The sequence below is a fragment of the Watersipora subatra genome, chromosome 7 (assembly GCF_963576615.1).
Source record: "Watersipora subatra chromosome 7, tzWatSuba1.1, whole genome shotgun sequence".
Lineage (NCBI taxonomy): Eukaryota > Metazoa > Bryozoa > Gymnolaemata > Cheilostomatida > Watersiporidae > Watersipora > Watersipora subatra.
Genome location: NC_088714.1, coordinates 40,912,328 through 40,929,986, shown reverse-complemented (window position 1 = coordinate 40,929,986; position 17,659 = coordinate 40,912,328). Strand labels below are relative to the sequence as shown.

At 32.1% G+C, this 17,659-nt stretch overlaps 1 long non-coding RNA gene across 1 annotated transcript; it reads right to left on the bottom strand.

The window, feature by feature from the left end:
* Positions 1–555: 555 nt before the first annotated feature.
* On the bottom strand, positions 556–17,138 carry LOC137399786 (uncharacterized). The gene is made up of 4 exons (XR_010979173.1): positions 17,050–17,138; positions 10,651–10,833; positions 9,903–10,035; positions 556–1,210 (listed from the first exon to the last, which is right to left on the bottom strand). It is a non-coding gene; the product is annotated as an uncharacterized lncRNA (long non-coding RNA).
* Between the last annotated feature and the right edge of the window lie 521 nt (positions 17,139–17,659).

Sequence of the window (17,659 nt, the reverse complement as noted above, 5' to 3'; positions counted from 1 at the left end):
AGTAGTTTTATATATAAAAGTTGTTCAAACAGTGTCATTTCAAGAGGTGATCACAAACGTTTCATAATTACACATAGTAGGTTATTGCAATGGTGTCACATCCAGTAGGTAGCCTTATCAGTTTCATATATAACAGTTGGTACAGGCAGTTTCATTTTAGGTGGTGACCTTAAAAATGTCATAACTGCATGTAACGTGTTGGTGCAACCATATCATATACAGAAGGTGGTCTTAATATCTACATAAATAGCAAGTTGCCCAACAGTGTCATTTTGGGAGGGGACCTTAAAAGTGTCAAACCTGCATGTAGTAAGTTGTTGAAATGGTATCATATTCTGTAAGTGATCCTAATAGTTTTATATATAACAGGTGGTTCAAACGGTGTCATTTTGAGAAGTGATTTTAAAATTGTCATTTGTAGCAGACAAACTAAGGGGTGCCTAAGGCTGCCAGTATCAGTCAAACAAATTTAGTGGTTGACGATTCACACAACTATTATTAGGTTTTTAAATGCATCAAAGTTGTTATCTATAAAATTAAATATTTACTATAAAACAGCATTTCACAAATGTTTATTAAAAATAATTGCTGGAGAAACAAGTATGAGCCTCTTAGAGATGAAAGTTCATGAGGAATCTAACAAAGCATCACTTAACATGACAAAAACATCACTTATCAGAATAAACACTGGACTGGCAAAATTGATTGTCAAGAAAAGCACTCAATTGATCAAACAAAGCACTACTTATCAAAATTAAACATAACTCATCAAGGCAAAACATTATTTATGAGGGTAAAAAGTTAATTTATCAGAGAAAAATACAATTTCTCAAATTGAAACTACAGTTATCAAAGTAAAACATTGATTATCCTAATGGAAACTTAAAGTTTCACATCTCTATGTATAAGTTAGTCAAGTATCACTGATAATTCGTGATTGTAAGCAGAATGGTAAATACATTTAATACAATTTGACTCATAGCTTAGCTGCTAATATATCAGACATATGAACGTCTGATTGCAGTCCGTAAATTACTTGCATCTGCCAGATTCTCAGTTGCTTCAATATGATTGCTGATCAAGCGGAATGCAGAAAAGGCAACTTTCTAGATTAGTAGAAATAAGTACCCAGTAGATATGAGTTGCACTTGCTCAAGGGTGTTTCTTTAGATATTGTGTACTTTGAAGGATGATAATACGCTGTCTCCACCTAAAATACAAATAATACAAGCGCTCTACAACTAGCCACCAATGTATAAAAATCTATTACAGTATTAAATGTCTCACCCCATGTAAGACACTTGATACTCCAATAAACAGGTAAGTTACACGCACTGTAGCTTATGTTTTATTAAGCCTATTTCTTTAGTGAATGAGCTAAAATATTTTTTAATTTGATAGATAAATGAATTGACATACAAGCTGGGTGATAACAACTAGCCATAAAGTTCCAGTATGCTTTCCAAAGCATTGATTGTGGCTCAAAACTATAATAAAAAATATCATGATATCACTACTTTAAATCACAAGAAAAGATTGTTATCAAAAATACCTAAATTAATATTAAAGAAATTAGTGAGAAATGGCAGGTGTGGGCAATAGCTACATTTTTACAAATATTAAAGGTTGACTTGCAACATAATTCACATAACAGTTATTTGGTATCAAAAGATTCACCATGTCTTACTCTGTTGTGTTGTAGGTGTGAAATATGTGGAAATATGATTACAAGCTCTTAAAAGCTCAAAAACCAAAAGCCGCCGTAGATTGGAATCTCTTTATTTATTTGTCACGTGATGTTCTCGCATGAACTGAAAGGCCAATAAAAAGCTCAATATAAACTTATCGTAGCACTAGTTTATGACAAACACTTTGGGTTTTACCAAAGACCCCGTATCAAATATACATGCTCGCTACTTTACAGTTTTATTTCGGCTTGGACTAATCGTCAAGTCGTAATCTGATCATGTCACTCAATACTTCGAAAATAATTTTTGCAGCACTTTTCGATTATCACAAGTAACCAACAGGCTCGTCATGATTATCAGACAGTGATACATGTATGTACTCCTTCGAGCTAAGGTTAAAAAGTTTAACGACTTTTTACGGTAAGTTAAAAGATATTAGTGCTAAAAGTGACAGCATTACAATAACAATAAAACAGACGCGTAAAAACAATAGACATGGTTTTATTGAATGCGTGAAGTATATTTGTGAAAATATTTTGACGAATGAGATTGCATGAAAGTGTAAACAGAAACCATCCTGTAACAACTACGTCCCATTTGAGCCGTTTGGAAAGAGAATCCAAACTACGGCGGTCTCGTGTGGCTGCGATTAACTGTTCGTTTTTGAGCTTTTAAGAGCTTGTAATCACATTCCCACATATTTTGCACCTACAACACAACAGAGTAAGACATGATGAATCTTATGATACCAAATAACTGTAATGTGAATTTTGTTGCAAGTCAACCTTTAAAGTTGTCAATGACTGAGCTGTTGGCTTAGAAATTAAGAAAAAGAAAAGGAAACAAAGTGGCACACTTCATAAATTAGCATAACGTAGCCATAATGTTTAGGTGGAAAACTCTTAAACTTGTAGAAAACATGATACCCTGTTCTCTTAACGCCAGATTTAATTAAAGTGATAAAATAAACAGATTTAGGTAGTAATTATGCTATTTTTTGTCTAATTCTGTAAGCTTAACCACACTCTTTTTTAGATTTTTGGTATCTGCAACATCAATTCATGAACCATGTTATTGCTTGACTGTGCTAAGCAATCTGTCAAAATTTATGTGATTACATTAGCAAATTTACTACAAAATCTTATGTGACCACATCAGCAAATTTGTAGCCTTGTTTTGTGGTAACAAAGCAGTATCTGCACATTGTGACAAAAACACTAATAACTACGTTTATATTCATGGACAAAGATGTCCAAATTTAGCATAGTTTGTAAACATGCAGATGCATTTAACAATAAAAAGGCAAAGCCTTTGGAGCGTTAATAACGTCTTTATATTTAGTTGGCCAGCTGTTATTCTCAATCAGAAAACCATATAAAATAGGTGGTCAATAAATTGATGATATATCTTAAAATAGTTTTGGTAAATGCAGAGTATCTCAAAAATTAATTTTCAAATACTTACACCTCATTGGTCTGAAATGAGGAAGAAAGTGAGTTTCTGCCATAAATGACAGGGAAAAAAAACTACTAGGCAATTCTATAGTTATGATCACTACTGTATATAGATTGTCATAATCGAACCGGCATAACCACGACAATGGAGAACTGTCAAAATCTACTGTTCTAAACATTGTATGAGTTTCTTGCAGAGAAGATATTTAATTTGGTTGTAAATGAAAAAGTATTGTAAATATTAAGTCGCTGGTTAGTATTCTAACAAACACGGTAAAGAAAAAACTTAAGAGTACCTCAAAGAAAAATATATGTGTACATTGAAAAATTTTGTGATCTGAGAAACCATGGTTGGCAGTAACTTACGAAAGCTCTTAGCGTCAATACCATGGTATATTTATAGTACCTAATGAACTAGTCTAATACTGTATCCATATATACTGTATATTTCTCAAAGTATGTACATGTAAATATGTGTGTCATTCCGGCTATAACTATAGCGCACGCTGAATATTTTTACCAATGTGGCCACGGGTTAAGATGCCCCTGTTAAGAAACATTTTTCGTAAGGTTCAATTATTAAATCTGGGGTCAAAGCTAATTCTTTTTACGCTGACTATTATATTGTCTCCGTGGGAAGAGCCTCGACATTATCTCTCTGTTTAATCAGACAAAGACAGTACGATATTTCATTTTTACATTTGTACCGGTATCAAAAGGTACCTGCATTGTCATATCCAAAGTTTTGATGGATAGCTTCTGGTGGAACAGTAACTTTTTTATACACACACGCACACTTCTATGCAAGAATTGTCGTTGTTAATTTTACACATTTAGGATATTTTTTTCCTCAGTTTGTATAAATTGTATTTTACCAAATCATCTTCTATTTTAATCGTAGCAAAACCGACTCAATTTAGCTATTCCTTGCTAATTATTTCACATTTACATCTAAACACTTTTATGATCGTTTAATTTCATAAAATTCATTTGACCTGCATACAAACTAATTCCTCGTGGTGTGAAGTTTAAAAGTTGTTTGACAAAGTTGAAAACCTTTACAGTTGTTTTTATTTTCTATCTTAATTTATTTCAATTAAATAAAACACTTTTATCATGATATGTAGTTTGAAAGTTTGAATGGCAAATGTTGTTATATGCTAAATATAAATTGATTTTCTGTCCAAAGAATTTTTATAGCTAGATGTCCAACTATAGTGATTGAAACCGAAAAATGAAAAATGCAATTGTGCAGAATTTGATCTCACGAAGATTATGTTTGCAGGTTTGTAGACAAGCACACCTAACCACAAGTCATGTTGTATTTACCATGCCTTTGCTCTTACCATATACTGTAAAGCCTTTTCAAGAGCGTATGCGCTGAATTATTAATTAATTCAGTGCACGACGGGTTACGATGTCTTTGTTATAAGATTTTTTTGCCTCAATCTATGAAACGCGATGTTTTTTTCATCCTTGTCACATAGGGCAAATTTGTTTTTCGCCATACAACGTCAACAAAAATTTCTTTTCGAGTGTATATATATTAAAAAAGTTCTAGAGTGACTAAAATTTAATGCCACACAATATTGTTTTGTATGGTTTGCAGTTAAATAAAAAGCACAGCTGCAAATCTGAGCAAACCACACTCGTCAGGTGCTAAAACCGTACTAAGTTAATGCAGCTGTACATATCAGCTGCCAAGGGTCAAGTTTAATTTTTAAAGAAATTACAGGTTATATATGTATATATATAATAGAAAAAATATTAAGAAGAAAGTAAACTTTTATAATAGCGCTACAAATTTGTTTTGAGCGATGCACTCATCAGACGCGGTTGGACTAAAATGAAAAGCTGTACCGAATGTACCGAAATGCTAGAAAAGTGCTCGATATTTTAATCATGTGATTTATTGCATATACAAAACAAAACAATGCAAACGATGTTTACTAGAAAATACTTCATAATATGCAAAACACACTTAAACTCATAGAATAAAAGAAACGAATTGACTTCTAGTTGCAGACATGCTAGGAGTTATCTTCTCGGTTACACTTTGCACTAAATCACATGATTAATACAGCAAGACTATTTCTAGCATTTTGGCACATTCGGTACAGCTTTTTATTTTAGTCCAACCGCGTATGATGAGTACATCGCACGAAACAAATTTATAGCGCAATTACTAAAAGTTTACTTTCTTAATATTTTTTTGAAATAATATTTCATACTCAAATAATTACCTTTTAGGTTTTTAGTTGTAGAGTTCTCTTTTTATATGCTTTTGCACCTGCTTTTAGTTAGTATATACATGTATATATATGTATATAATATATATATATATATATAATATATATATATGCATGAAATGAATGATGCACAATTCGTTATAGAGTGTTCAACGATGAATCAGAGCTAAATAATAAAATATGCAAAAGTAGAACTTCACTCTATAAGACTGAAGTTCTACTTTTGCATATTATATATATATATATATATATATATATATATATATATATATATATATATATATATATATATATATATATATATGTATATATATATATATATATATACACTATATGTATTTAGTATATATATGACGCTTAACTGAGATATAATTGCCAAATTTTAATTTTTGAGAAGGATTATTCTTGATATTGCCTGGGTGGAAAACAAGTTAGCCCTAGTACAGTGAAGACGAAAAAGCATTGTGTTTCATAGAGTTAATAGAATTCATAGAGTTTCACTTAAGATGTCATTTAGCGTGGAAATACCTAAAAATTAATGCACTTATTATCAGAATTAGGGAAGCATAGTGCACCTGAAAAAAAATCTTCAGAGCAGCTGAAATAAATTAGGAGAGCAAAAAAATGTAGATGTGTAATAAATAGCAAGTATGTGAACTATGAAACAGATGAGATTGTAATGATACAGTTATTAGAAACTTAAACAGAAAACCCAATAAAATGGTCACTTCGTTTTAATCTTCTTATTCACGTTAATCAAACACGCCCCAGGTGGGGCTTTAGAGTAATCAGTACAACAACCACCAAATTTTAATTTCGAGAGATTCCATTGTTGATATTGTTTTGCCGAAAGCAAATTAGCTTTAGTACGGCAAAGATGTAAAAAGTATTGTGTTTCATAAAGCTAAAAGAGTTCATGGAGTTTCAATTAATACATCATTCAGGGTGAGAAAACGAAAAAGGGTGTAAACGTTATGTAGTAGAAGTGAAACACTGTAAGAGTTTTCGTTGTCTGGTGGTCTCGCGGCAAAGCGCTGGATTACAAAACTGCGTTCACAATCCTCGTGAGTTCAAATCCAGCAATATGTGAAATTTCGATTTTAAAGTTTTAATAGTTATAGTTGGACATACTGAAGGGCGTACGACAGAAAGCGGACAACCGAAAACAGATGACAAACTTGGAGAAATATATATATATATACATATACATGTATATATATATATATATTTACTCATGCTACAGACTATAACTGTTTCGGCTATTGAAGCCTCATCAGTGCAGCTCAGAGCAGGCAAAGGACACTAATCCCACTACTAATGAGAGTTGACTTTCTGCTATGAAACAACTAAGTTGCCTGACAGATTTAAAAAAAGTCAATGTGCTGACACCAGAGTGCTCAAATCACAAATGTGATGAGCTTTGCACAAAGGCTAATAGTGCAGCACCTCTCACAGAGTGCTCAACCAAACCGAATTGAGGGAGCATATACCAATCCTAATACATCTATATATATTAATATATATGTATATATTAATATATATACATGTATATATATATTAATATATATAGATATATATATACATGTATATATATATACATATATATACCAATATACAGTATATATAGATGTATATATCAATAGCAGGATTAGCCAACACATGCGTAGACTTTTTATGGCATTAACTGAGGTAAAAGATTTTGAAGATTGATTTGGTATCAGAACCAATTTATAGTGTAAGGAGCTCAAATGTTAAGATAACTTATATGCACCATTGTCAATTTTATTAAAAAATTTATTGCGGTCTAGTAAAAGATAATGCGAAGCACAAAAGGAAGGCGTTCAAAAAAGAGAGTTTGTAATTGTTGCTCGTATTGGTGCTCAGCAATCTTACTATCGTTAAGCGTGTTTTAGCGTGAGCATTTTTTTGTTTAAACTTCTTTACTAATGCAACTTTTGAGATGGCTTTTAACTATTCGCTAGCATTCACCTAAAAGAATAATCTTGATTATTGTGAGCATTGAATAGTTTTGACACAAAAGAGTTTCAAATAAAAACCAAATTTCATCGTTAAATCAAAATTTTTAATGATTGTTTGTTGGTTCCACTTTTTGTTTCCAAAAATGACTTTCAGTGCAAACTGTAAATTCTCTTACAGCGGTTACCTTTACAGTGGTTACTCGTAGCTCTTACCTCTCTTACTGTGGTTGGTACAAACAAAAAACAAAGAGTTCTGTAATAAGCAGGCTACCTTCTATCCAAAGCTACTATCCAAAGTCTCCACTCTCTAACATCTGGCAGTTTGAAATGTAATTTATCATACTTGTTTTGCAGACATTTAATTAAATGTGCTAATACTGTCAAGGGTTGTTACTCCAACTGACATGCTAAAGTGCCAAACATCATACTCACCGTATTTACTCGCTGCTTATAAAAGAGCTTCTCATCTCTTCGGAGTGTTTTTTCTTGCCAGCAATGCAACCGACATATAACTTTATTTCTATAAATGCAGAAGTTTAAATATACGATTTGTTGTTCAATCACTGCCTGGTTTCATCAATTACATGATAAAACCTCATTTTTATCTAGAAAATCAGCAATTGCAGAAATATTGCCACATCAAATTGCTACCATCAGTTGGAGAACAACAACCTAAACTCAAAATGAGCATCCACCACACAGAGTTGATTCGTTATGCCAATCTTGTTTGCAAGTTTTGATTGCTTGCATCTTGCTGCACAATGTTTAGTTCTTGAATTAACCTACTAACAAATTATATTATTTTTTTGGATTCTTCTACAATAAATCAATCACTCCAACTTTGTCTCATTTTTGTATATTATGTCAAGTTTGAGGTACACATAAAAATGTTATGTAAAGACTTTTATTTTAGTAACAAATAAAAAACTTTAAATACTCAATAATCTCACTTTGGAAATCAGCTCAGAAGAAATACACTTTGGAGAAGTCACTCTTATATCATATTTTCCTTATCTTTAAGTTCATATCAAATGTAGTATAGTTTAAATTATACACAATTTATTTTGCAATAGTTGGTATTCTCTCAAAACATCATGAAGCTTCCAAGTTTTAGATACGTATTCCTTAATTCTTTTGCCAAGTTGCATTTATTTACCTGTCAAAACCTTGCAATTGTGTGATCCAATTATACGTGTGTAAAACTGTAGCTGATATACAAAGGTTTTATTTGCTCCTAGTCACATCTACTGTATCCTTGCAACTTACACTTGAAAAAAACTATATGTATCCTTTTTTTCTTATTGCAGTTGCACCAGGAAATTGAAGTTAGCAATCAGTGATTTGAAAGTTTCATCTAATTTATTTGACTCAGCTTTTTTGCTAAAATGGCCGAGTATTTTATATTTGTTATTCTAGAAAAGGCCATGTCAACAAATAAGGCAATTTAAGTTTTAAAGTTTAGTACCTATATACTTCTAAGATTAATTTTGTATATCAAAAACTTGGAAAGTAGCACCAGGTGCTTTAGGGTATAGTGGTGTTCCGAAATACCGGTTGAGGCTTTGAAAAAGATGCTTTGAGTTTGTTGAGACATCCACTTTTTGAAGATTTACCCGAATAGTTCTGCAGAAAACCTAACAAAGATGCATATCTTACATGTAAAAAGCTTGAAATGTGTAAATTTTAAGATTTTACATATTTCATGTTATTTATATGCATGCTGACTCAAACTCTAATTGAAAATGGGACAGGATATAAATTTCAAACTTTGCCAGTATATACCACTTTGTGAGTGTAAGCAAATATTATGACAAACACTACACAATTTAATGAAACTAATAAAAAAGGCTACCTCAGTGATAACCCGGCTGATAAAAATTATTAGTGACCCTGCAAAGTCTGACTAAACACTATGTGTTTTTACATTTTTTGCGCCTCCATCTAAACTTTACACATGCTCCGTGCATTTTGTCGAGTGACTTAGAAGATTTAGTTTCAAGATTCTGTCTGGTTCACAGAAAAACAGCTTTTGTATATAAACTGTGAAAATCAAAAGCAGCTCTAATCACCTACTGTACCTTTGAGCGACCTGATTGAAAATTAAAAAATACTGAGATGTTGTGCATGCTGGGCATGCTAGGCATGTTGGGCATGCTGAACAAGTAGGACACATTGGGGTTGCTGCTGAAGCACTATAAGCATGTTTCAGCATTAAAAAAGTCAGCACAAGTTCTGCAAAACTCCTTTATATTACTAATCGATGAGAACAAGGCAACCCTAGTAAAACTCAGTTTATCATTGCTCCACTAATAACTAGATACTAAATTAGGGTTATTGAAATCATTGATGAATAAGTTTGTAGTTGATGAACACATTCAGTAAATCACTCTTCTGTAGTAGTATTGTAATTATGACTAAAAGAGACAACTGGTATCCAGGATTAGTGTATTTGAAAACCAGCATACGTGTATATCCAACTTTCCATGATTTACAAGAAATCAAATGCTATAATATGAGTTCTGTCTGTTTTACCTTTTTGCGCTTTGCCTGTGAGTTGTGGTTCACATAGCATCAAATGTAAAATTCACTCATCACACTCCGTCTTTGATGAATGATCCTTGAATAATAAGTTGCTGATGAATATATTCATCTGTTCTCAAGTGCACTGCCAATAAATTAAAACTGACAGCTTTTATTCTCCGTTCTTTGACGGAGTCATGATCAATCAAAACCAGCTTAAAACGGTCAGTCGTTGTTATGGCAATTTGCCCACCAGTCTAGCACTTAAATTTTTAAGGTTTTTTAGAGAGCTGTTATAAATCAAATGTGCAGATCACAAGCTATGGCACAATAGGGCTAAAGATTATTTACTTATTTACATGCTAATACTTGTTATTGTTTAACATAAAAACAAAAGCCTCTTCAAATGATCAAAGGTTTTCCTTGATCTGGTGTTTCAACAAAAATCACAAAATAGAATTTTCTACAGAGATCATTGGCGTCATTCTTTCTAGTTGCGTATCCTATTCTATCTTACTGCCATCAAACTAATAGCAAGTGCGTAGAAGGGAGTGGTAAAGCCTAAATCAAATGACAGTCATTGTCAAAAAGACCGACTGAGACAGAAAGAGATCTAACTTTCAAATTTTGTTAATCAGGTAAGGCTCATTTCAGAGATGTGGAAAATCTTGCCGCAAGTTAGCCATGTGAAGGTATGTAGTTGTCATCAACAAGAAGTAGAATAGGCATTGCAAAAAACTTTAGGCAGTTTCTGGCTCACCTTTTAGCCAACGACTTAAAGCTGCAGTTTCTTGGTCGCGATCAAGAAACTTGTTGCTCAGTTGGCACCCAGTGCTGGTGTTTCGGTGAGGGTAAGTAAACTTCTTTGCATTTTCAGTTCTCAAGGGCTTACAAAATCTTATGTAGGACTCGTTTCGATACCGCCAAATGACATTACCAAACTCTGAAGCAGAAGAGACAAACGATAGTAAGCATGTTATTTATGTATACACCATAATCATAAGATAAAGCTCAGTACAGAGAGCTATACAAAAAATTCAATTGATTAAATGATTCGTTAACCTGTGAAAATGAGAACGGCAAATATGAATAAAAAAACATATTTGTGGTCATAAAATATTCTCAATTTTCATCCCAATCATCAAACTTAATGCATCACAAGTCAACTGCCTATATAAGCTACATAGTTATGTAGGCATATCTACTAATATTATATATACATACATACTGCCAATTTGCATGACAACAATTATGTAAGCAGGTGTAATCACATTGATGATATCGAAATAGCCAATCAAATGTTTTGATATAAAACTTTGCCAGACAAACTGTTGTGATGGCATATTCATTCTTTACATGCTTACATACTGGTTACTAACAACCTAGATTCTCCATGAACACATCTGTTCGTAAGATTGCCACGTATAGGATTTTTGTCTAGGTGTTGAATGGTTGAAAGAAAGTAGAAAAAGTGCTAACAAATTATCGTTGCCCTTCGCCTACAACATTTGTCTGTATTTTATACACATTACTGCATTTAATTTTGAATGCGTTTGCTTACTGCTTTATCAACACATAACATAAAATTTAAAAAAACTAAGTGTATATTCGTCAACAGAATCAACTAAATTTAATCTTGTTTAATAACATACATGTACATATACAGAAGGGTTGAAAAATAGAGTACCCCTCTCATATTGAACGCCACCTCCATTTAACCACCACTTTTGACAGTCTTTGATCTTTCTACTGATCAATTCATAATATCGATTGATCAGTAAAATAGTCTCCTCAAAATCGTATTAATGATGAATCATTTACATCAATAACAAGCAATTCTTTTTGATACTTCGAAGTACATGTACATGTATATAAAAAACGGTTACATTTATGATGGTGAATAAATGATTAGTTTTAGGCTAAAGTTGTGGTTAGCCAGCAAAACTTTTACCCATATTGCATTTGTGCTAAATGAAACTTGTAAAAGTATTGCTCTGCTAAAATTTTGTTTAGACACAAAAATTGACTATTTCAGCAGAGCAAAAAAGAGCTGAGATCAGAAAACATTGTGAAAGGTATTAGACAACAAAAATTTGTTCCTTCCATTAAAAGCAACAATCAGAACACAACTATCCGATCAATTGATGTAAATATTTTTGTTTTAAAAACGTCAATTTTGTTTCTGCATGTAATATTAGTTTGGTTTGGTTACGCCACTTATTTATAAACATATGTATTTGTAGCAATTTATTTGTATTATTATATAACCTGTAAATTTGAAGATTTATAACATATAATTTAATAGCATCATTGCGGTTATCTTTACACAATTTACAATGGATTAATGCTCAAAACTCCTTTTCTGTTGCACATAAAAACTAGTTCTGGTTACAAACTGTAGCCAACATCTATGTGTGCAATGAGATTTTATGTAACATTGCTACATATAAATATAAAAAAAAAATATGTCATCAAATTTAGAACGAAATAAAACCTAAAAGCTCCAACAAAGTGCAAAGCAGTACAAAGGCTATAATATCATTGCGGGTTAATTGCAAGCAATATATATCAACTGGTAGAGATATTTCTCAGTTTCTTGATGTACATGTATTTATTAAGAGTCTTTGACAAATTGCAGTTATTCGAGCAGATTTAAAGTAACCGAAAGGTTTAATATCACTTGACTGAAAAGATTGGGCAAAAAATAGATGACGCTCGCCAAAATTCTGACAAGCCATTGAAAAAATACAATGCCAGCCTCCATTTGAACGCCATCTCCAATTGATCGCCACTTTAAAGGAATGGTTGAAAAATAGACCACCATAGTGTCTAATTAGATTTTTTATGTTATATATGCATATAAGCTATATATATATATATATATTTATTTATATATATATACATTTATCTATATCTATATATATACATGCATCTATATATATTTTTTCTTCAAATTTTGTGTGTGTTTCTGTCACTGTGTATGTCCAGCTATAGCTATTAAATTCTTGGAATATAATATTCCGCATTGTGATGAATTTAAAATCACGGAAATTGCAACCACAATTTTTAAATTCCTAGGCTTTACCAGTCAGCTATGCAAGGCATATTGATCAAAGGCCCTATCATATACCGTATAGAGTATGCTAAATGACGTAATACTTGAAACTATGAATTCTATTAACTCTATGAGACACGATGCTTTTTCGTGTTTTCTTAAACTTTTATTTTCGGTTTTTTGTAAAGTTCAATTGCTATATCCATGGTTGCGGCCAATTTTTTTATGCAAAAAATTATATTATTTTGGTAGAAAGGGCTTCAACAATTTTTCTCCGTTTGGTCAGACAAAGACAGTACGATATCGTATTTTTTCATTTGTACCAGTATCGAGAGGTACCAGCATCATTGTATTCAAATCTTTGATGCATAGCCTCTGGTGGAACAGTAACCTTTTTTATACAGCCATCTCTATACAATAATTGTTATTATTAATTGAAGATACTCAGAATTTGTATTTTGTTTTCTCAGTTCGTATTAATTGTATCATTACCAAATCAACTTTTCTTGTAATTGTGGCAAAATACACTTGATTTAGCTGTTATTTTCTAATTATTTCACGCTTACATTTAAACCCTGTGTTGCAAATGTTATTAGCTGTTAAATACAAATAAATTTTTTGTTCAAAGACTTTTTATAACCGCGTCAGGCAGTACATCTAATATAGATACCATAAAAGTCAACTCTCTTGGGATTTGTCTCTCTTGCCTACTTTAACCTGCATCGATGAGGATTCAATAGCCGAAACAATACGCACTGTAGCACGAGTACTCGCTCTTTTACTTTGTGAGAAGTGCGGCACTATTAGCCTTGGCGCAGCGCTAATCACATTTGTGGTTTGTGCACTCTGGTTGCACATTGGCTTTCTTAAAGTCTTTGACGCAACCTAGTTGTTTCATGGCAGGAAGTCAACTCTACATGGCAATGAGATTTATCTCCCTCACTTGCTCTGAGTTGCACTGATGAACCATCAATAGCCGAAACAGTATTGTCCGTAGTATTAGTGTATAATGATACTACGGATGATAAAAGGTACTACGGATGATAAAAGGTACTACATGATAAAAGGTACTACATGATAAAAGGTACTACATGATAAAAGGTACTACATGATAAAAGGTACTACATGATAAAAGGTACTACATGATAAAAGGTACTACATGATAAAAGGTACTACATGATAAAAGGTACTACATGATAAAAGGTACTACATGATAAAAGGTACTACGGATGATAAAAGGTACTACATGATAAAAGGTACTACATGATAAAAGGTACTACATGATAAAAGTTTTTTTGCAGTTGAAATGAATCAGGAGGAAAAAATAGAGCAGCTGTAAAGCTTTTCAAACTTTTCCAGCAACTTCAATTTTTAAATTTCTTATCATGAAAAAAGTGTTTATTTGAAGTAAAATAAAAAAGCTGTGAAGGTGTTTATATGTAAGTGTCAAGTCATTAGCAAGTAATGGTTAAGTATAATCTGTTTTGCTAGGATTACAAGGGAAAAATATTTGATATGCACTTCTACAATTTTAGTTCGTTTCAGTTTTGGCATCTTGAGGCAAAAATATTGTATAGAGATATAGAGTAGTATAGAAACCCATAGCAATTATCTAATGCAATCACTCTCTGGTAAAATCATCAAAATCATCATCATTAAACAATAGTATCAAAACAGTATTTTAATCTTAGTAACTACAATTACCCACAATAAAATTAGTGTATTTTGTGGTTATGATCTGTAAGAAAATGTAACATTACAATGTAGTATGTATAGAGTACTTACAATCAAGACAGCCGTATAACATAAATGCTAAATCTAACATAAATGAATTTAGCTTACTAAACACATACCGAAAGTACTTATTAGTATGTATTTTAGTAAACTTCAAACTTGAAGCTGAAATTTTATCAATTATCTGTTTGCGAATCCATTTTTAATTAAACGAGTTATGCTGAACTGAGATAGCTGCAAAATAGTATATCTCCATTTTTATTATTTCGTTGTAATCGGTACAACAATCGCAAAATTTTACTTTCTAGACAAGCTATTGTTATTCTAATGTGGCGAATAACAATTTTTCCTTAGTATGGCACAAACGAAAAAGTATCATGTTTCATAGAGGTAGGCAAAAAGTATCTTATAACAGGGGCATCATAACCTGTGGCCGCAGTGTATTAATTAATGTGTGCAATCAAAAAAGGGTATATGGTATATGGAAAGAGCAATGGAAGCGTAAGGACTGTGTGGCTCAGTGGTTAAATGCGTGTGATTAGAAACTTGCAGTAACAATCTCTGAATGTTCAAATCTAGCATGAGGTGAGCTTTTCATACCAAGATGTTAATACTAAGATTTTAATAGATATAACTGGATGAACAGATAATTACAATTTACGATGCCAAATTTTGAGATTCATATGTAGACTGAGTCATTGTCATTAATTTTTAAACAATTACGTTGGATGCAATTATGAATATTACATAAAATCCAAATATACGCAAAGAATACGCGATAAAATACTTGGTGGGTAGTGACACCGGAATTGTCTCAATACCACCATTAATTGCTTGTGTATTACATAGAATGTATTTTTGGTCGAAGGATTTACCAAATGAGACTATAAATGCACCTAGACATGAAGGAACATGAAGGACGTCTCTTGTCATAGAATAATTTACTACAGTGGTTGAGCTATTAGAATCTATAGTTAAAATAGCTGTGGCAATGTTTATGAATTGTGTCTAATATTTTGCTGTAAACGTACAAGCGTGGCTTCAAAGCTAATTGATGAATAAGTTATACGATTGGCAAAATTTAATTATTTATCGTTATCATATTTTAAGCTAACTACCATTTTTAAGAAAAACTACGTAATTGAAAAGCTTTAAGTGAGAGAGATATTATATTTGATTGTTTGACCAAGTTTGTACAGAATTTTTATTAGTTTGAAGTTTTAATTTTTCTTTTGCTTTTCAGCCAAAGCTTACATTCTCAGTTATTTTACAAAAACAAGAAAAATATTTTTTCTTAGTAAAAGCATTAACTAGTTAAAAGTTGCAAAAAGATCAATTACCATAAGCCTATGTCTTTGGAAGACTTTAACTGATTTGTATACAAGAGCACTTTCTGCTAGAGAAGATGAACAAGAAGTTTAGCATCTGTAAGCAATCTTTAAATCATGTAGCTTTGATAGCTTAACTCAGAGAAACATAAAGAATATAAACTAGTTTTTATGCAACAGCTGATACGTGTATATGTGTTGGGCACTAGGCAAACAAAAACATGTATACATGAAACTCATCGAATGTTTACAGTTTGATACCTCTGCGCAATCTCAGTATTCTTTTTTAAGTAGTTGCAGGCGCTTACTAGCACCACTGATAGTCCTTGTGCGAGTTCAACCGCCAACCTACTGACCATAAGTAAGCACCATAACCACTGAACTACAGACACTATCTTTAAATTATACATACTCCTTAAAGTTACCTTGATAGCATGGCAACACTGAATTGTGGTTATGTTTGCAGCTACTGCTGATTACAGTTGAAATTAAAAGTACGCACTAGAATAACAAAAGATTATCAAACACAATTTTAAAACTAAATTCTAAAAGTTTTAATGAGGGAATTGTTAGTTACATCAATATACAACCCCTACAGGATAGAATACGGCCATCATAATGGCAGGGTTTAATGATCGAGCTCTGTTAGGATGAACCCGAACATGGCATTCGATAATATGAACATAAAATATGTTAACTAAAACCTAAACTCAGATGCGGAATAAATATTATTGTTGATTGATTGTTAGTTCTCTTTTTATTTTTGTAAATAAATGAAGGTGAAAACTGTTGAGCCACCTATATCTAGTTAAAGTACATAAAAATCTTCTACTCTGGTTGGTAAGAACTAGAAAACAAGAGTTCTATAATAAGCGGGCTACCTTCTATCCAAGGCTACTATCCAAGGTCTCTATACTACAATATCTGGCAGTTTGAAATGTAATTTATCATAATTATTTTGCAGACATTTAATTAAATGTGGTAATGCTTTCAAAAGTGGGTGCCACAATCGACATGCCAATGTGTCAAACGCTGTACTCACCATATTTACTCTCAGCTCAGAAAAGAGCTTCTCATCTTTTTGTGGCGATGTTTCTTGTCAGCACTGTAACTGATATACCACTTTATTTCCATAAATGTAAAATTTAAAATATAGCATTTGTAGTTCAATCAATGAGTAGCCCCATCAATTGCTCGATAAGAGTCTATGTTTAGCTAAAAATATCAGCAGTTATGAAAGTGTTTGTTGTGTCAAAACTGCGACCATTCAAAGGAAGAAAAGCTACTGGTCTTCAATGAATGCATTCGGTATGCAGAGTTTAATCTTCCTGTCAAACCTTTCTGCAAATTTTAATTGCTTGTATCTTGCTTCACAGTTTTTGGTTATGGCATTGGGCTACTAACAAATTATATAGTTTTTAGTTATGGCATTGGGCTACCAACAAATTATATAGTTTTTAGTTATGGCATTGGGCTACTAACAAATTATATAGTTTTTAGTTATGGCATTGGGCTACTAACAAATTATATAGTTTTTTAGTTATGGCATTGGGCTACTAACAAATTATATAGCTTTTAGAATTTCTCAAATAAATCAGTTATCTTAACTGGGCTTAATATTTGCATAACACTTCAAGTTGGAGGTACATAAA